The sequence below is a fragment of the Malus domestica genome, chromosome 15, assembly GCF_042453785.1.
Source record: "Malus domestica chromosome 15, GDT2T_hap1".
NCBI classification, from domain to species: domain Eukaryota; kingdom Viridiplantae; phylum Streptophyta; class Magnoliopsida; order Rosales; family Rosaceae; genus Malus; species Malus domestica.
Genome location: NC_091675.1, coordinates 46,064,174 through 46,086,769, shown reverse-complemented (window position 1 = coordinate 46,086,769; position 22,596 = coordinate 46,064,174). Strand labels below are relative to the sequence as shown.

Genomic DNA, 22,596 nt, shown 5'->3' with positions numbered 1-22,596 from the left:
GTAGGAGACTTTAGAAAAGGAAAAATTACACGTAGAGTGTACTTTTGATATTTAATTTTATATTGAGACAACACTTTTTAAACATTTCAAGAAGAGACAAAAAATTATAAATGTGAAAGATGACATCATTTGCTGTTTTTTCCTTTGGAGTTTAACTTACAAAAATACCCTTTATTTTTTATATCTTTTCACACTTCTCTCTCCAGCATTGGAGTTGTTCCTGTCACCTAAGCGCCTTGTTACTCGGGGCTCAAAGAGATGATGTAGTACGTGCAAGTTGGGCATCAACATTTTTTTGCCGCAAGAAGGAGCTTCCCGTCATTACTTGAGGTTGACTAGTACAAAAGCTAAAACAATTATATTTTCACTTGGGTAGGAGACTTTTGAAAAAGGAAAAATTACACATAGAGTATTTTTAATATTTAATTTTATATTGAGACAACACTTTTTAAACATTTCAAGAAGAGAAATAAATTATAAATGTGAAATAGGACATCATTTGTTTTTTGGTATCTTATAAAATTACAAAATTACCCTTTATTTTTTGTATCTTTTCACACTTCTCACTCTAGCATTGGAGTTGTTCCTGTCACCTAAGCGCCTTATTTCTCGGGGGTTCAAAGAGATGTTGTAGTATGTGCAGGTTGGGCATCTACATCTTTTTGCCACAAGAATGAGCTTCCCATCATTAGTTGACGTTGACTAGTACAAAAGCTTAAATAATTATATTTACACTTGGGTAGGAGACTTTTGAAAAGGAAAAATTACACATAGAGTGTATTTTTAATATTTAATTTTATATTGAGACAATACTTTTTAAACATTTCAAGAAGAGACAAAAAACAAGATTGAAAAATTATAAAACTCATTAAAAATAAAATTATCAAGTAATTTCACGGAAAAATTACACATAGAGTGTACTTTTAATATTTAATTTTATACTGAGACAACAATTTTTAAACATTTCGACGAGAGACAAAAAATTATAAATATGAAAGATGACATCATTTTGTTTTTTTTCTGTGGAGTTTAACTTACAAAAATATCCTTTATTTTTTGTATCTTTATACACTTCTCTCTCCAGCATTGGAGTTGTTCGTGCTCTACCTAAGCGCCTTGTTTCTCGGGGTTCAAAGAGATGATGTAGTATGTGCAGATTGGGCATCTACATCTTTTGCCTGCAAGGAGTTTCCCATCATTAGTTGAGGTTGACTAGTACAAAAGCTAGAACAATTATATTTATACTTGGGTAGGAGACTTTAGAAAAGGAAAATTTACACATAGAGTGTACTTTTAATATTTAATTTTATATTGAGACAACAATTTTTAAACATTTCAAGAAGAAACAAAAAATTATAAATGTGAAAGATGACATCATTTGCTTTTTTTCCTTTGGAGTTTAACTTACAAAATACCCTTTATTTTTTATATCTTTTCACACTTCTCTCTCCAGCATTGGAGTTGTTCATGCCATTGTTTCTCGGGGTTCAAAGAGATGATATAGTATGTGCTGGTTGGGCATCTACATCTTTTTGCCATAAGAAGGAGTTTCCCATCATTAGTTGAGGTTGACTAGTACAAAAGCTAAAATAATTATATTTACACTTGGGTAGGAGACTTTAGAAAAGGAAAAATTACACGTAGAGTGTACTTTTAATATTTAATTTTATATTGATACAATACTTTTTAAACATTTCAAGAAGAGACAAAAAATTATAAATGTGAAATATGACATCATTTGTTTTTTTTTTCTCTGGAGTTTAACTTACAAAAATACCCTTTATTTTTTGTATCTTTTCACACTTCTCACTCCAGCATTGGAGTTGTTCTTGCCACCTAAGCACCTTGTTTCTCAAGGGTTCAAAGAGATGATGTAGTATGTGCAGGTTGGGCATCTACATCTTTTTGCCACATGAAGAAGCTTCCCATCATTAGTTAAGGTTGACTAGTACAAAAGATGGGTTGAACTGATTCTGCAAATGGTCGATGACGGGTTGGACTGATTCTGCAAAATGATCGAAAACTGGTTGAACTGAGGACTAATTAATTATGCAAAAATGACCGAGGACGGATTGAATTGACTTTGCAAAAATGGTCAAGGATTCTGCAAATGGTCAAGGACGAATTGAACTGATTCTGCTAAAAAGATGGGTTGAACTGATTCTGCAAATGGTCGATGATGGGTTGGACTGATTCTAGAAAAAAAAAAGGCGAGTTGAATTCATTCTACATAAATAGTCAAGGACGGGTTGAATTGATTCTGCAAAAATAGTAGAAGACGGGTTGAACTGATTTTGCAAAAATTGTCAATGATAGGTTAAACTAATGTTGCAAAAATTGTCGAGGACAGGTGAATTTATTCTGCGAAAATGGTCGATGATAGGTTGAACTAATTCTACAAAAATGGTCGAAAACCTGGTTGAACTAATTTTACAAAAGTAGGTCAAGACTGATTGAACTGATTGTAGTAATAAATGATACAAACTTATTCTATATATAGTTTGAAAACTAATTCTACAGAAATAATCGAGGATGTGTTGAGTTTATAGCACATATTAATTTTGTTGGAGTTGTGAGGGCTGGGTTTTATTAAGCGCCTAAAATCCTAGGGGTATGGTTGGTATTTTAAACATTGTTTTCATGTTTTTGAGCTGGGCTTTAATTGTTGTTATGCCTTCGTCTCTCCTTGATATGTTTAAAAATTAGTGGAGTTCCTTGAAATACAGTAAAGTTTTTATCTCTATATATAAATGTTACAGCCCGTCCTAAATCAAGGTATATATTTTATCACCAAGCATGTAAAATGACAATAATGCCCTGGTGATTTAGTGACGTGGATGGACATATATAGTTTTAAATTATTCCCTCGCTTGCGAAATTAAATGGTGCTCGACGTCACGAGCATGTCGACATGAATTAATAACGAGTATAGGTGTAATTCTATTTTTCGGGTTGGTTATTTCTTCTTTGGACCCATTTTTAGGGCCTTAAATTAATGGCCCAATTAAGGGCCTTATTACTCTATCCACCCGTGCTTTTTCCCCCTCATTCTAGAAGATTCCTTTTCTCCCTCACACTCTCCCGCACTTCTCCTCCTCTCGGTGATCTCGTCTCCGACATCACACATGCACATACATATTTGCACATACTGGAACCATCAAAATTTCTCCCTTTCTTCCTCATACCCCATACTCACCCTTTCTCACCCTTTGGAATTGTGTAGTTTTCATATGGTAACTTCGTCGGAATCTCGAACCTTTCGACCAAGGTAAGCTTGGAATTTCCAACCTCAAATCCTTCTCATGTTGAACTCCTAGTGATGTTTTTAATCTTAAATAGAAGGTTTATTGGCGATTTAATACATATTTCATCTCGGGGGAGAATTTCCCCATATTTGTGCAAAGTGAACAGTGGTCATTTGACCATTTTCAGACCAAATTTCCAACAGACTCCGGTTCTCCGTTGGGTCACTTAAGGGTATGATTCTCTTCTAACTTCAAAATTGCTTTTGAATAATCAAGTTTGGTTTAGTATCGAACTAGAAACTAGCTAGGAAAGTTAGGAAAAAATTCCAGTTTTCTCGAATTCTTGGACCCGTGACCATTTGGCCACTTTTAGACCACTTTTCCGGCGAACCCTGTCTATGTCACGACCCCAAATGGGTATATATCTTTTCCTTGTATTCTTAACTTTACTTAGACTTTTGAATCATGGATTTTGGTTGAGAATCGAGCTTGAAATGAGCTTTAGAAGTCTTGCGTTCCAAACTACAAAAGTGCAGATTTTCGCGAGGAAGAAGAAGGAAAAAAAAAAAGAATATGTTGGGCCAGCCCAACCTTTAAACCATTTCAAATTGGACCTAAGCCATTTATTTGGTTTAAACCTTATGTTCAAAATGGATTAAGTCCATTTAGTTTTAAGTTGGGTTTTACACTTAAACTAGACTAAGTCCAAAAATTATTCTAAAAATATGAGGATGCTCGTGGGGTTGAGTAGGCCACGATGGTAAATTCAAACACCCCAATTGTGCGACGTATGAGAAATTGATCCTAGGTTTTGTATATGTGCTATCGAATTAACATTAAATTAGTTGTTTCACATATAGGTGAGACATTTCCGAAGGACGAGCGTAGCCAGGCAAGACTCGAAGACTACGACCTAGCTATATACTAGTGAGTGGGCTTTTGGTTTTTAGTGTGTGTATATATATATAACTTGGTATTTTTCTCAGAAAACTTAATTAAATGATTTTATATTTTGAAATGCCATGTCAAATGCTCTCTATGTTCGATTATGCATTAGTATGGTTATACATATTGTTGTTTGACACTGCAGACGCTCAGGTAAGCTTCAGGTGAGTATATTGATGGTAGTGAGTATAATTGTGTTGAGATGTATTTAGAGCTTATTATCTTGCACCCCGATGTTAGTGCTCCGCCCGAGGATAGAGCCTAGCCTTCATGTGATCGTTCACCTCCCGCACTACATGCTCACCTTAGATCCAAGGCAAGTGTCAGCCTGTTGTACAGACCACATTAAGTGGTTCCCACTCGTAAGTGACTTGCGATACTGCGCACAGCCTTCACGTGATCGTAGCACTTAAGCGTATTTATTTACACCTAGCTTATCGTACAGACCACATTAGGTAGTTCCGACTCGTGTGCAGATTTGATTAATGAGCTATGGTCTCAGCCGTACAGGTCACTTTAGGTGACTCCGACTGGCATACTATTTCATATTGGATTATTCCACCTAGCTTACCTATTTCTTACTAAGATTTGACATGGTATATTTGTGGAATTGTTATTTTGAATATGGTTTTAAGATGTAAACATGCATGCTATTTTCTGGGAAGTATACAGGTTTTACGGCGATGGGTTATTACCTTTGATAATTGAAATGGTTTTTGAAAAGCTTTGTTTTTGCCCACTCATACTTTCTGTTTTGCGCCCCTCTAAGTTTTAATTGCTAAAAGTTCGTATAGACGAGGATTCTTGGCAAATCTCAAGATAGGTGGCTACTTCTGAGGGTATAATCCTTATCCACTCTACTGTACTTACTTATGCTCTAATGTCACATGTGAAGTGGGTTCATTCCTACTCACCAGCGCACTCTGGTATTTAGGCACTTTTAGATTTAAATTATTCACATTTTTTCACACCATTACACTTTATGGCTTCGTCACCTTCCAAGTGTCAGCCAGCACAGCTCGATTCAGAGTCCTAGTGGATGTTCTGGGTCGGGGTGTGTCAGTTTGGTATCAGAGCCAATCCCTAACCGGATATGTGCCGACGAGGACGTCGAGCCCCTAAAGGGGTGGATTGTGAGATCCCACATCGCCTAGGGGAGTGGATGTGCAAGCCTTATATGTATATTCTCATCTCTACCTAACACGAGGCCTTTTGGGAGCTCACTGGCTTCGGGTTCCATCGAAACTCCGAAGTTAAGCGAGTTCACACGAGAGCAATCCCCTGATGGGTGACCCACCAGGAAGTTATCGTATGAGTTCCTAGAAACAAAACCGTGAGGGTGTGGTCGGGGCCCAAAGCAGATAATATCGTGCTACGGTGGAGTCAAGCCGAGAATATGGTGGGGCCCGGGCCGAGATGTGACAATTTAACTGACACACCCCGACCCTGAACGTCCACTATGACTCTGAATCAAGCTATACCGGCCGACACCTAGAAGGTGACAAAGCCATAAAGTGTGATGGTGTGAAAAAATGTGAATAAATTTAAACCTAAGAGTGCCTAAATACCAGAGTGCGCTGGTGAGTGGGAATGAACCCACTTCACACGTGACATTAGAGCATAAGTAAGTATAGTAGAGTGGATAAGGATTATACCCTCAGAAGTAGCCACCTATCCTGAGATTTGCCAAGAATCATCGCCGATACGAACTTTCAGCAATTAAAACCTGGAGGGGCGCAAAACAGAAAGTGTGAGTGAGCAAAAACAAAGCTTTTAAAAAACCATTTCAATTATCAAAGGTAATAACCTTTCACCGTAAAACCTGTATACTTCCCAGAAAATAGCATATATGTTTATATCTCAAAACCATATTCGAAATAACAATTCCACAAATATACCATGTCAAATCTCAGTAAGAAATAAGTAAGCCAGGTGAAATAAACCAATATGAAATAGTATGCCAGCTGAAGTCACCTAAAGCGACCTGTACGGCTGGGACCATAGCTCATCAATCAATTCTTGCACACGAGTTGGAACCACCTAATGTGGTATGTACGACAGGCTAGGTGTAAAAAAATACGCTCAAGTGCTACGATCACGTGAAGGCTGTGCAAAGTATCGCAAGTCACCTACGAGTGGGAACCACCTAATGTGGTATGTACAACAGGCTGGCACCTACCTTGGATCCAAGGTGAGCTTGTGGTGCGGGAGGTGAACGATCACGTGAAGGCTAGGCCCTGTCCTCGGGCAAAGCATTAACACCAGGATGCAGGATAATAAGCTCTAAATACATCTCAACACAATTATACTCATTACCATCAGTACCATCAATATACTGATCTGAAGCTTACCTGAGCGTCCGCAGCGTCAAGCAACAATATATATAACCATACTAATGCATAATCAAACATAAAGAGCATTTGACATGGCATTTCAAAATATAAAACCATTTAATTAAGTTTTCTGGGAAAAAATACCAAATATATATATATGTATACTAAAAACCAAAAGGCCACTCACTGGTATATAGCTAGTCGTAGTCCTTGAGTCTTGCTTGGCTACGCTCGTCCTCCAAAAATATCTCATATATATGTGAAACAACTAATTTAACATTAATTTGATAGCACATATACAAAACCTAGGATCAATTTCTCATACGTCGCTCAATTGGGGTGTTGAATATACCATCATGGCCTACTCAACCCCACGAGCATCCTCATATTTTTAGAATAATTTTTGGACTTAGTCTAGTTTAAGTGTAAAACCCAACTTAAAACTAAATGGACTTAATCCATTTTGAACATAAGGCCTAAACCAATTAAATGGGTTAGGTCCAATTTGAAATGGTTTAAAGGTTGGGCTAGCCCAACAGATTCTTATTTATTTATTTTATTTTTTTTCCTTCTTCCTCACGAAAATCTACACTTTTGCAGTTTTGAACGCAAGACTTCTAGAGCTCATTTCGAGCTCGATTCTAAACCAAAATCCATAATTCAAAAGCCTAAGTAAAGTTAGGAATGCAGGGATATATACCCATTTAGGGTCGTGACATAGACAGGGTTCACCGAAAAAGTGGTCTAAAAGTGGCCAAATGGTCACGGGTCCAAGAATTCCGAAAACTGGAATTTTTTCCTAACTTTCCTAGCTAGTTTCTAGTTCAATACTAAACCAAACTTGATGATTCAAAAGCCATTTTGAAGTTAGAAATGTAGAGAAGATAATCATACCCTTAAGAGACCCAACGGAGAACCAGAGTTGGTTGGAAATTTGGTCTGAAAATGGTTAAACGACCACTGTTCACTTTCCACAAATCTGGGGAAATTCTTCCCCGAGATGAAATATGTATTATATCACCCACAAACCTTCTATTTAAGATTAAAACATCACTAGGAGTTCAACATGAGAAGAATTTGAGGTTGGAAATTCCAAACTTACCTTGGTCGAAAGGTTCGAGATTCCGACGAAGTTACCATATGAAAACTACACAATTCCAAAGGGTGAGAAAGGGTGAGTATGGGGTGTGAGGAAGAAAGGGAGAAATTTTGATAGTTGCAGTAGGTGCAAATATGTATGTGCGTGCGTGTGATGTCGAGGACGAGATCACTAAAAGGAGGAAAGGTGCAGGAAATTGTGTGAGGGAGGAAAGGTGCAGGAAATTGTGTGAGGGAGAAAAGGAATTTTCTGGAATTAGGGGGAAAAAGCACGGGTGGAGGGAGTAATAAGGCCTTTAATTGGGTCATTGAATTAAGGCCCTAAAAATGGGTCCAAAGAAGAAATAATCAACCCCAAAAATAGAATTACACCCATACTCGTTGTGAATTCAGGTTGATGTGCTCGTGACGTCGAGCACCATTTAATTTTGCAAGCAAGGGAATAATTTAAAACTATATATGTCCATCCACGTCACTAAATCATGAGGCCATTATTGTCATTTTACATGCTCGGTGATAAAATATATACCTTGATTAAGGACAGGCTGTAACAACGTTCCCCCTTAAGAAAATTCCGTCCCTGAAATTTAAAATCATTTACTAGACAAAAGTAGTGAAAAGACAATAGAAAAATAAATACATGAAGGAGATATCAAGTTAGAGCGGCTACATAAAAAAGAATGTCATTCCGTCGCGGTCAGATTGCAATTATTCCTCTTTCATACCTCCAAGCTCAACTTTCTTCTTCCTTCAGTATCATGCCAAAATATAATATTTATTAAAACATAGGGTCCAAAAATAGATGTATAAAACATAACATCATAATATGTATGTAGTGAAGTAAAGTTAAAATAGTTGTATAGAAATAAAAAACGAACATAAAATATTTTTCACAAACGCACTCGTAGCGTAACATACTTCGAAAATAAGCATGTATTATCTTTGGGTTGAGCCCAAACAATAAATAACTAATTAAATAAGTAAATACAAATACTAACGTAGAATGACCTACTTGTTTACTTGCTTAACGAACCCAACGAATAAGTTATTGATATTACAATCTGCAGCCCACAGCCTGCAATACCAACAACTCACTGTTGTCTCGATAAGCAAGTAACAATTACCGAGGGTGCATTATTACCATCATGCCCCCCATTGGGAATTACGCATACATTGTCAATAACATAAAATTTTCTACATCACAATCTCGATCATTCAAATACTTGTTCGCAATACTCTTCTATAAATCACAAACCGCGCATACAATATTTATACTATATCTTGAAGGATGCCATACTCCTAAGCAGGAATGTAACCGTAGTTACCCATAACTCTAACAAAGGTAAACGTCTATCAAATATGCACTGTGCATAAAATCCTTGTATATTAGCTCCAATGGTGTCGTAGCTAAGCCAAAATTGTAACCGTAGTCGCAACCAACTAAAATAGAGATAATGGTATGCGACAACCAAGCTAATGGTGGAACGAACAAGATGCAATTCGTCCACTAAGATCTGAGTAACTTGTTTCAGGCTAATCGTTAGTCTAGGGGTAGAAATGTGATACTAATAACATCTAATACTCATAATCTTCATAAAAACTTCCAAAGGCTTGGAAGTGAAACATGTAGCACGATGAAATATAAATACACCAAGATGATAATCTTGTCAAATTTCTATTTGCCTGAACTTGTATAGAAGTCTAGAAGTAGCCTCCTCGTAATGCCATCATCCTCTGGATGCAATTAAAAAAAAAATTATGGTTGTCCAGGAAGTTTGAACTCCATATCCTCAATATCCTTTCAACGTTAATCAAAGGCGGGGTGTATCTAGAATAAGGATTCTCTTCAAACACATCAAAGGGAGCCTCGATTTGATTCCTTTCCTACCTCCACATTTGATCATGTCACAACAAGAACTTCTTGATCACATCACATGGAAAAGTTAACAACGTTCCACTTCTATCTTAGTTGTCTTCCCAAGTGTTTTGCTATTGAAATTTCAACGCCCATTTTCAGGAATGAAATCATCGTCAACACTTTAAACTTTGAGGCTGGAAGAATACGACTTTCCACTTAAATAAAGCTACCACCAATTGAACACCACATAAGCATAGCATTGGTTCAGCATCATGATTATTGATTTTCACATTCTCTACACATACAAAGTACCTCGTACTAAGAGCGTATAATAATACTTCCAAACTCCATTCATATAATAAAAGGGATTATAATCATTCAAACTATTTCTTGATCGGTTAAAGGTAACGCCATAACGATACTCGAATTTTCCAACTAAAATAAGATAGAATAAGCTAAAAGTGTTCTAGGGTTGATATGTCCTTTTTGTACAACCAGACTAATACATGATAATGTACTCGTAAATATTGATTTAGTTCTTCTACTGCCACTGTCAGAAACTTAGCTCATTCCAAGAGTAAATGTACTTAAGAAATCCTAGGGTTGATAAGAATTTTGGACGCGCTCTCCACAGAGAAATGTCGTTTGATTTTCAAGCAAAGATGATAAATGTTGACTCCAAGTCATAGATAAGATAAGATGACTCATTCCAAACAATTCTACACGTTGGAAATATAAGTGATAATCCATCACGCTGCCTCTGCACAGCTGAACATTCAAAGATACATTGTCATGAATCTCCAAAAGATCAACATCATCCAAGAGTGTAAAGCTATGATGAAATGAGATAAGTCGGTTGTTAGAAACTTATTTATTTCCAACTTTCCAAACTAAACTAACTTTCCTCGACCAAAAAGTGAGCAAGGATACTATAGTCGAAAAAAAAATCTCTAACTAATCGTCGATTAAATCAACAAAACCAAAGATATCTCGTAATTCCACAATACCTTGTGAAAATTCGGACTTTCTTCCGCTACAACCTTTTTGGGAGAAGAAAAGAATCTCATCTACTAAGATCACATCTCTCCCAAAAAGAGTATCAACTTAATCAAAGTTTACAGTCGAGGAATCTGGTATAAAGCTAACTAATAGAGCTTAGAGAATTTGATCTCACTGCCAAGGTAGATAAAAAAGTCATCGAATAAACCACTATGAATTCGTTATATCACGGAGACAAACTCGAGTTACAAAGGTTGGTTGACTAGATCAACAGTTCGAAGTAGTGTATAACGGTCTTTAATCGTCACTTGATCAAGTGACCAAAGTCTAGGTACAAACCTAGGGTTGAGTCTTTCGCTTTCGTGAATAGGTTTGAAATTCCCTAGATAAAGTGTTTGATTGGGTAATTCCTTAATTGGTAAGCTTTAATAACTAAATTCTTCCAAATGGTAGGAGTTGCTCGAATGAACGCAAGGAAAACTAGTGTAATATGAAAAATTAGATCGATGATAATATCTCAGGTAAGGCTTTGGAATATGACGCCTGAATGTACGTCCTCAAAACATACCATAATATTTCCTTTCACCATGCCATGTGCTAATAGGTCCTCACAGCTTTCTAATTACTCAGCTCACTCTAATAGTGAGAAATTAACTCGTACTTCGATTCTCCTATCTACCCGTGGAAGTGATCCAAAAGGTGGCTAATCGAAAAGATTCTATTTACCTAGATAGGTAATAAGGTAGAGACAACTATGGGTTTACTGTCCTAATACAGAACTTGTTCCTAACCTTCTGAAATTTAGTTTCTTCGGCTTTAGCAGTCGCTGTTATTTAGTCTATTAGTCGTGCCACTAATTGACGCATATACGATAATTTTAATATTGTTCGCAACCCTAGTACTCTAAATCAGTGTTCTGGCATAAGGATATCACTTCCAGATACTAGCATGTGTCTGGTATCAGAAATCATACCGCCTGAATACCGGTTGACAGTTCATGGATATCAAACAATATCGTCAATTAGTAGCGTCACTAGAGGCTAAACACAGACTAGAGCCCGCTCAGATAGTAGTTTTTGGACGACTGATATGAAATTGATCTTATGATATGATTCCATAATTCTAGGGGAAAAAAATACTCAATATCTCAAAGATTTTGCACCACTCATAGGTCCAACAACTCACACCTTGGTGTCCATACTCATCGAAATGACGAGTGCATCACCAAAAGAAATTTGGGTACTAGTATTGGTTAGAATTCTTAAGCCAGAAAGGAAAATTTACTAATACTTTACTTTAAAACGAGTTTAAACAGAAATCGATCTTTCTCCTAAAGATCCGAAATGATAACTAATGGTTAAGGAGTTAGTAGTATCGGGGACCAAAAGTGATCATTCCCTTGATGTTCTTATGTCAAGTGTTATCCTTTTAGCACCCTACCGTCACACAAGACAATTTTGGAATCTTGACGAAGTAAACTTCGTAGAAATCCCAATAAATGGTATACTAATGGGTACTGCCAAGGAATCAAAATCAGTTCTGGTTCCCTATCTCGAAAAGGTTGATAATGATGACTCGAGAATAATGATAAAATTGATTTATAGACCCCTGGTGTTACCCCGATATCGATACCTTAACCCTGCTTTAGGGCCTTCAACTAGTCTCAAATCTTCATCTTTCCTTGGCATAAAAGTTCTTTGTTTTAAGTCTAAAAGTGTTCACCAAAGTAATCTTCTAAAATGTCGACAAGTCGGCAAAACTGCCTAAACCTAGGAAAAACTCACACATTTTTCGTAGTTAACGAGGTGGCAATTTCAAGAATTAGACTCAAGAACATAGAATGATTTCATCACGCGTATGATGGATGCAATACTGCCCAACTTATGCTCTGATACCAAACTGTCACATCCCGGCCCGGGCCCCCATCACATCCCTGGCTCGACTCCACCGTAGCACAATATTTTCCTCTTTGTGCCCCGACCACGCCCTCACGGTTTTGTTTCTGTGAACTTACATGAGAACTTCCCAGTGGGTCACCCATCATGGGATTGCTTTTGCACGAACTCGCTTAACTTCGGAGTTCCGATGGAATCCGAAGCCAGTGAGCTCCCAAAAAGCCTCGTGCTAGGTAGAGATGAGAATACACATATAAGGCTAACATGATCCACTCCTCTGAGCAATGTGGGATCTCACAATAAAGCTCCCTAATTTCAAAATACCAAACACATTAAAAAATTATAATAATTAACTTACAAATAGGGGTGGGTTCAGTTCAAATCGGTTCGGTTCATTTTTTTCGGTTTTTTTCGGTTCGGTTTTTTTCCGGTTCGGTTTCGGTTTTTTGTTTTTTTTTTTCAAAAAATGAAAAACATTGAAATTAAAAATTTTAACATCTCCAACACAATCATAACATAAACATTCTAACTAGAATCAAAGACAATGAAAATAAACATTTAAAGTTGAACTAAAATCATCAATCAAGTCTTCCAAAGTCCAAACTAATAACCTCACAACACAAAAATCGTACAAATGACTTAGAAAAGTTAAATTGTATGATGTTCAAAGATCAGGGTTGTTTGCTTGTAACTGCATGTTGACAACTTGATTGGTAAAAGTAATGCGTGGGCGGATTTATTTAGTGTGTGTTGGATTCTTTTCCATCACAAATTAGGCAAGTAATCTACCCGAAATAAATGTTTATGGATTCTATTACATGTTATATGAGAGTAGATTTGGAAAAGAAAGTTGGGGCAGAAGTAGACAGTACTATGGAGATGGATGTAGGTACTTCAAGAGGAGGTTTGGTTCCGGAACCTTATATGGGGGAGAAATAATAGGTTAGGGTTTAGAGTTTTTATAGGCATTTTTTTAATATTTTGAGCTTAAAGTTTGGCAACACATTGGGTTTAGCACATTTTAATTTATAAATTGGATTTAGAAAATAATACCCAAAACAAATAATTAAATAAAAAAAATTAATTTAATTAATTCGGTTCGGTTCGATTTGGTTCGGTTTCTAGATCACTAAAACCAAACCGAACCAAAAGAATTCGGTTCGGTTCTGTTTTTTCAATTCGGTTCGGTTTTTTCGGTTTTAGTTCGGTTTGGTTTTTAGTTTTTTTCGATTTTCGGTTTTTTTAACCCACCCCTACTTACAAACATGAAAAATGTGAAAAAAAATATGCAAAAGCTTGTGATAGCATCCTCTACGCTTCGAGGATATATACATCGTCATTTGAATTTTTAAAACCATACAAACTCTCATGAATAGTATTTTTAAAAGAGTTCAAAAAAATTTCAATATTATTTCAACAATAATTTAAAATTATCTCACCGTACTCACATCTATAGGTCTAAAACTGTTTATTCAACAGCAACGATGAGCTTTGGAGTAATATCGGGTACAAACAATAATAATAGGCTCCTGGACAATCTCTGAAACTTTGACAAAATTCTTACTGAAAGACTCACCTGTTTATTTGTCCCCATCTGTTTAGTTCTTTCTAATTCCCTTGTTATTGATATTGATTAATTTTTTTTGCCAACGTTCTTGATTGGATTTGGAGATGAGAGTTATTATACAAACGGAACGGGCATTTAGACACAGTGATGCCCGGAAGGATATCCGTCATGAAGGTCAGCAAGTCCTTCATGAGAACAAACCCAAAATGACATCATGCTCAACTTTCTGTGGCTGAAACAGAGCGAACTAAAAAAGCTTCTGCGGTCATCTTGAATACTTTCTTTCCATGACTTGGAAGATAAAGTTGTAGATGCACGGTCGACTTTGCTACCACCAATTTACTCCATTAGACGTCTAAATCTCCAACTCAAACAAATCCCAACGGATAATATAGATTTGTCGACCAACAATTTCATCATCATTTGTCCTTTTGTAATAATTTCCATGGGAAGAAAGGCCTACTGACGCTCCGATTAGAAGATGCGACTATGGGACAGAGGTTCAGGGCCGAAGGGGCAGAGGAAGACCTAGGAAAACTTTGGAAGAGACCCTAAGAAAAGACTTAGAGTACTTGGATCTAACGGAGGACATGACACAGGACATAACACAATGGCGTTCTAAGATTCATATAGCCGATCCCACTCAGTGACTTGGATTTTCCAAGTCTCCAACCAAGAAGTTTTCCTCACTCGGGAAATTAAGGGAACACTACCTCAACCTATATGCTCCACTCACAAAGCTTCAACATACAAGCTTCAACAAAAGAAAATTCAAAGAACTTAGCGAAGAAGGCTTTGGTGTATTTAACACAATACGTTGAAATGAAGGAAAGCTTATTTATTGATATCCCCGATAAGTTACAAATATGTACATATACTTGAGTCAAAATAAACAAACAAGAGGGAGCCTTCACAAAGGTTGCTTAGGAGAAGTCTCAGCAGGCGGTAGAGCCCCAGAAAGAGAAGGCACCGGAGGAGGATCATTCGGAGCCTCAGTACTGGACAAAACCCTAGAAGGAGGAGGCATCAGAGGTTGATCATTTGGAGCTTCATTACGCGGTACAGCCCCAGAAGACGAAGGCAATAAATGCCTTTGGAACAAACCCACAAATCTCTGATGATCAAGTAAAACCTGACCATCAGATTCCTTCATCTGGTCAAGCTTCCTCTTCATGTTTGTAGCATAGTCATGTGCGAGCCGGTGCAACTGTTTATTCTCATGCTTGAGCCCTCTAATCTCCTGTTTGAGACTCATCACTTCAGCCGCCAATGATTCAACTTGGCGGGTTCGAGCAAATAGGCGTTGGGCCATATTAGACACAGAACCTGCACACTGAACACTGAGAGCCAGAAAATCCTTAACAGCTAACTCATCAGACCGTTTGGAAAGTAGTCTGTTATCTTTGGGAGTGAGAAGGTTCCTGGCCACTACCGCAACGGTCATATCATTCTTCATCACGGAATCCCCAACGGTAAGAGGACCAGTATGGGAGACGAAGGATGGGCGCCATATGTTGTCTGGAGAAGGCGGGGCTGCCTCTTCAACAAGGTTCAAGTCAAAACGACGGTCGGAGGGGCCAGACATTTTCAAAGGTGTTGAAGAGAGAAGAGGTCGGACAAATCAAGATCTTAGAAGTGCAAGAATGGAGCTTCTACTGGTGGATATTCAAGTGTGCTTTGGAACTTAATGTCAGCCCCTATAAAAATCTGCACTCGACGAAGCTTCAGAAATCGAAGAGGCGCCTGCTCAGAAATCGAAGAGGCGTTTGCTTTCTCAAAAGCTGGGCTGCTCAGAGACCACGAGGGTCGATCTCAGAAATCGAAGAGGCGTTTGCTTTCTCAAAAGCTGGGCTGCTCAAAGACCACGAAGGCCGATCTCAGAAATCGAAGAGGCTTGCTTTCTCAAAAGCTGGGATGCTCAGAGACCACGAGGGCCGATCTCAGAAATCGAAGAGGCACCTACTTTTCCAGCCTTGTCAGCACCTGTCACACGCACACTCAGCTTTGCGGAAATTATGGGCATTCTGTCGAAGATTTCTGACGAAGTAGAAAGCACATGAATCGTATTGTTCAATCACCCACTTCCCACACGCAACAGTAGCTCATGGGTACCACAGATAACTTTGCCAAAGTTCTCTGACAAAGTTGAGACACGTGAAGCTTGCAGCTCCCACTACATCGCTCTGACCAAGAAGGGTAAAAGAATTGCAAAGAAACAACACTAACAAAGTTTAAACACATAAATTTTGCTACCATATTATTACCCACAAGGGTAAAGGAACAGTACCACTGCTGGATAATTGGAAAGTCCCGGTGTGTCAACCTCTGTGCTTCGTGGCAAGGTAGACTAGCAAACATGCCCAACCTGTACTCACATTCGAGAAAACACTTCCAACAAGATTGCTTGCTCCAAAATCGAAGAGGCACCGCCCTTCGAATCTCGAGAGCCAGACTCCCAACATGATTACTTTCTCAAAAATCGAAGAGAGGGTAAAGGAACAGTACCACTGCTGGATAATTGGAAAGTCCCTGTGTGTCAACCTTTGTGCTTCGTGGCAAGGTAGACTAGCAAACATGCCCAACCTTTACTCACATTCGAGAAAACACTCCCAACAAGATTGCTTGCTCCAAAATCGAAGAGGCACCGCCCTCCGAATCTCGAAAGCCAGACTCCCAACATGATTACTTTCTCAAAAATCGAAGAGAGGGTAAAGGAACAATACCACTGCTGGATAATTGGAAAGTCCCTGTGTGTCAACCTATGTGCTTCGTGGCAAGGTAGACTAGCAAACACGTCCAACCTTTACTCACATTCGAGAAAACACTCCCAACAAGATTGCTTGCTCCAAAATCGAAGAGGCACCGCCCTCCGAATCTCGAGAGCCAGACTCCCAACATGATTACTTTCTCAAAAATCGAAGAGACACCGCTCTCCGAATCTCGAGAGCCAGACCCCCAGCAGGATTGCTTTCTCAAAAATCGAAGAGGCATTGTTCTCCGAATCTCGAGAGCCAGATCCCCGACAGGATTGCTTGTTCGAAAATCGAAGAGGCACCACTTTCCCAACTTCAAGAGCTGGATTTCCTTGGATAAAGCTTGTCTGTAATCTTCACACGCAACATCAGCTTTCCAGATACCACAGACCACTTTTTCAAAGTGCTCTGACAGGGTTAAAACATGTGAAGCTGGCAGCTCCCACTACCGTGCTATAACCAAGCAGGGTAAAGGAATAGCATTATTACTTGATGTTTGGGAGACTCCTATATATGTCGACCTCCATCCCTAACGGACAGGCAGATCTGCAAAAATGCTCAACCCTTTCTCTTATCTGAGAGGTCACTCCCAACGAAGCCTTTCGAAATATTCAGCTTTCTTTCCCCCCGATAATACCTCTGTAAACAAGCTATACTAGAGCAAGAATATCTCATATCATCAGGGTTAAAAGCAAGAGTATCCCATATCATGCTTTTTCCCTGTCTTTTCCTTTGGCCTTGTTCTTACCTGCAAGACAAGGAGAAAGAGAGCAATCAGTCAGCACTTGGAATCAAGCTTCCAGCCAGGAACTGACTGCCTGGAACCCCTTACCTGATTACTTACCTGGCATTGCTCTCGAGTACTCATCTTCAACATCTTATGCTTCCAGGGAAGATACCGCATCTGCCTGAGGAACAAATAGGGCAAGTGAGAAGGATACAAGGAAGCATGTGGAGACAAGCGTAACAGCACACATGCCGATACATCCACTACTCTGTCAAAAGCAAAAGTATCTCATATCAGCAGGGTCGAACGTACTCTAGATTTGATGGACTTGTTTTGACCCTCAAATTCTTCAGTCGGCCTTATACTCTGGAGGAAACCAGAAAACCCTCCAGCCCAGTTCAAGAATAAGCCTGTGGAAAGTTACTTCTTCAAAAGCAAAAGTATCCCATATCATCTCTCCTCATTTTTCTTCTCTTTATCCTTCATGCTACCTGCAAGATAGGGAGAATGTGAACAATCAGCCGGAGCTCTGATTGCTTACCTTGTATGTCACCTCTTTCAGCAGATCCCCTAGCTCGGCGACTTGGGGGACTCCTACTACATGGTTTGTATCGCGCTTGACCAAGCATGAAACTACAAGTAAGCTTCAAGTGAAATTGATACATTACCTTGTGCATCTCCACCAGTTACAGATACCACCCCTGGATGGAGGAAGAGTACTTCCAGAGAAGATGCCACATCTACCTATGAGACAGATAAGGCAAGTCAAGACGATACCACACTCCGGTACTTAGAAGTTTCGTGGCTACGAGATCATTCTCCCACAATATTTCCTAATGTCATTTGTACTAAATCATTCACTTGTACTCACTAAAGGAGAGCTTGAACCTATGTACTTGTGTAAACCCTTCACAATTAATGAGAACTCCTCTATTCCGTGGACGTAGCCAATCTGGGTGAACCACGTACATCTTGTGTTTGCTTTTGTGTAAACCCTTCACAATTAATGAGAACTCCTCTATTCCATGGACGTAGCCAATCTGGGTGAACCACGTACATCTTGTGTTTGCTTTCCTATCTCTATCCATTTATATACTTATCCACACTAATGACCGGAGCAATCTAGCGAAGATCACAAAAAGTGACCGTTTTCGCTACCTAGGATCTATCTTGCAAGAGAACGGAGAATTAGATGGAGATCTCAACCATAGAATACAAGCTGGATGGATGAAGTGTAAGAGTGCATCCGGCGTGTTGTGTGACCGTCGTAGGCCACTGAAATTCAAGGGAAAATTTTATAGGACGGCAATAAGGCCAGCGATGTTGTATGGCACAGAATGTTGGGCAGTGAAGCATCAACGTACACAAAATGGGTGTAGCGGAGATGAGGATGCTTCGTGGGATGTATGGGCATACGAGAAAGGATAAGATTGGGAATGAGGTTATCCGAGGTAAAGTAGGAGTAGCCAAAATTGAAGGAAATATGAGAGAAAATCGGTTCCGGTGGTTTGGACATGTGCAAAGAAGGCCTACTGACGCTCCGGTTCGAAAATGTGACTACGGGACAGAGGTTCAGGGCCGAAGGGGTAGAGGAAGACCTAGGAAAACTTTGGAAGAGACCCTAAGAAAAGACTTGAGTACTTGGATCTAACGGAGGACATGACACAAAACCGAGCGCAATGGCGTTCTAGGATTCATATAGCCGACCCCACTTAGTGGGAAAAGGCTTTGTTGTTGTTGGAAGATGAACCGCTTCCGATCCTCTTTATGAAAATTTGAAAGGTCAATCAATTATATTTGTTCATTTTTATATCGTGTTGTCAGTTATTGTTAAGTACTATTTATATTCAATTTTAAATTTTAAATTTTAAAATTCAAATAATTTCTAACCGTACAATATACGATGAGAATCCCTATAAAGAGGATCAGTCCGTTTACATGCAGTGGCTGGTTCTCATCTAATTTTCTTTTCCATTAATTGAAACTTTGTTACCTTTATATCCTTGATCAAGGTCTTTGACTTTTGTACATGTGATTATTTGAATATTAAATTATTTACATGACATTATATGTTAATTTTAAAAATGCATTTCCGAATATATCTTTTTATTATTTTTAACATATTTCTATCTTTAATTTGTACCCATTTTTTTAATTTGTATCAAAAAAAAATTTAGTTTTTAAATTGCCCCCATAATTTTAAATTGGGAAAACTTGATATAAGTTAAATTTTTTTAGCAAATAGTAGGAATAGTCTAATTTATTAAAATAAGCCCAATTCCTTATATTTAATTATTTAATTATCAATAATTATCTATTCAATGGTAAGATTTATCATAAAAATCAAATTTCTTCCTAATTATCTCTTTGTTTTTTCTTTTTATTTTTTTATTATTATTATTATTTTGATATTTCTTGTTCTTCCTCCTGCTTTAAACCTCATTTATAGATTTTATTTTTAATTTTTATAATCAACCTATATCACATGTTAATTATTTTTATGTATCTATATAACAAATTCTTTTTTATAAACAATGTATCACATATTAATATGTCTTGCTTGTAGGTATATTATGTTTTTTTCCTACCTTTTAATTAGGTTTCATATCTCGCTTAGGTATAATATACATTCATATATTTGTTACTTGAGTTAAGGTAGAATGTTTTGTAGATAATTTATGTTAGTATATTAGTTTTTTTTTTTTTTTTGTTATAAGATATCAATTAGATTTTTTGTAGTTGAAAAATGCATAACATTAGAAGATTTTAATTAATTTTTAGTATTTTAAAAAAAATATAAAATGAGTATAAAAGAAATAAAAACATGTAATTAGATAACTTGACTCACTTCTAAAAACCATCTATATTTTTTGACCTAGATCTAAAAGCTCCTTTTAAATTTTATTAATGTACCCATATTTTTTAATTTAATATGTATCCATATATTTTTTGTTGAATGTACCCATGCTAATTATATTTATTTGTTTTATGTTTTAAAATATATCAATAGTTATTTCTTAAAATATATTAATAATTATGTGTGGTTGCGGATCCAATTTTAACATTGGGTGGTCCCAATTTAGAAGTTCTAAAAAAAATTAGACGAAAAACCTTGAAAAATTAAATGATGAACTACTAACTTTTCATTTACATGCTACATACTACAGCTTAGGATCATTTCCAGCATTTTATACCTAAATGTTTTTATTTTCAGTTTTTATAACTAGTTTAAAACAAAGTAAACAACACAAGTGATGTATTATCCTGATGGTTAGAGTTTTCCAATTCACCCACAACGTCTCGGATTCAAACTTTCTTTCTTCTTTTATTTTAAAATAAGCATAAAAATTGTCTTCTGTAATTAGAAAACGATGCAAACAAATGAAAATAATAAAAAAATGAATAAAACAAAGAGAAGAACATACACACAAACAAGATGAAATTGATAGCAATTAAAAAATAGATCAAAAAAGACAGGAAGAATGAGGAAGCGGTAGAGAACAAAAGGATATAATTTCAACCAAAAAAAAAAAAGCAAAGACGTAAAATAAAGTGACGTGGCTTAGTTTTCTAAAACTAGAAAACGCCTTGGCCTAAAAACAAACGGCCATAAAGCAAATAGTTATTAAATGATGGGATGAAGCGACGCCGTATTGTCGAGCGTAAAAGTTGAAAAAAGCTATTTTTCTTCTTCTTCCTCCTCAGGCTGCCCTTTCTGGTTTTCTTTCCCCAATGCCGCTACCACCAAATGCCCAAATTTAGGTGGTCCTCAGTGGTCTTCACAACCAACTATTCGGACTTTCGGGTGGTCCTAGGACCACCTTGGTTCCTTAATAGATCCGCCCATGGGTAGATCTATATGAAGATCTATTATTGATTTGTAAGTAATTGTTATATTGTAAAATTATTATTTGAATTTGTTTAAATTACTTGATGGAATATTACATGCATGAATATAGGAGTTAAATCCCTTAAATGATGATAGGGAACTCAATCAAATTTTTGTTCAAACAATATTATCTAAACTAAAGGGAAGGGATGGCCTAAGTCTCACAATTTGCAATAATGTGATTTGTTTGTACCATACTTGACCAATCCCGAAACTACCAAGCACCGGTCAATGTTATACCGTCAAGGACCCAGAAGAGTTTCCCTCCAACCAAGAGGCCAATCACAGCGCAACACGTGTCAACACCAAGAGGCCAATCACAGGGCGACACGTGTCAATATCAAAGGCCAATCACAGCATGACACGTGTCAATGCCAGAACAAAGCTAGAAACTCTCTTCTATAAAAGGACTCCCACAATAATCCCGAATGTCATTTGTACTAAATTATTCACTAGTACTCACTAAAGGAGAGCTTGAACCTATGTACTTGTGTAAGCCCTTCACAATTAATGAGAACTCCTCTACTCCGTGGACGTAGCCAATCTGGGTGAACCACGTACATCTTGTGTTTGCTTCCCTGTCTCTATCCATTTACATACTTATCCACACTAGTGACCGGAGCAATCTAGCGAAGGTCACAAACTTGACACTTTCTGTTGTACCAAAGTCCTCACTGATTTTGTGCATCAATATGATTCAAATTCGCCTTTGGCGAGAATCGAATATAAGATCTCTCACTTACAAGTGAATAGGGATATCACTAAACCGTAGTACTAAGTGGTATCAATCAAACTATTTAAACAAACAATATTTCATTCTAACAATTAGATTGGCTAGGGACCGGAACCAAAATAACCATTATATTTTATAGTATGTTTTTTTTAGTAGTTTAAAATTATTAAATTAATATTTTTCTTATCGTGCAACTAGTTACCCACGTGTGTACATGGACCATCCCGTTATCTTAACAAGTGTTTATCGGATTATTTGATAACGACTTGATTCATTAACTTGTCAATTCAAAATCTGTAATTTTGATATCGTTTCGTATCAAGTTAACAGGTCGTATAAAAAATTATCATGCATGAATACAGGAAAGATCTCCATATTTAAGTGGGACTGTGCAGCCTTCTACGACATAAAACAAAAATGGCACATGAAGTGAATAGGGTTAAAGACAGCATGTTTCTTTTGCAGTTCGTGGGCACAGTGGCAATATTCATATGCAGCCACACATTTCACACATTTCACACGTCCCAGATCACAAAAGAGATGGGATTACTCAT

General features: G+C 37.4%; 1 long non-coding RNA gene across 1 annotated transcript in view; it reads left to right on the top strand.

The window, feature by feature from the left end:
* Window positions 1-21,024, top strand: part of LOC139192324 (uncharacterized) — a 32,403-nt gene extending 11,379 nt beyond the window's left edge. Inside the window, exon 6 of the long non-coding RNA XR_011576400.1 lies at window positions 20,870-21,024. This is a non-coding gene — a long non-coding RNA (uncharacterized lncRNA). The remainder of the gene's footprint in view (window positions 1-20,869) is intronic.
* The last annotated feature ends 1,572 nt before the right edge of the window (window positions 21,025-22,596 follow it).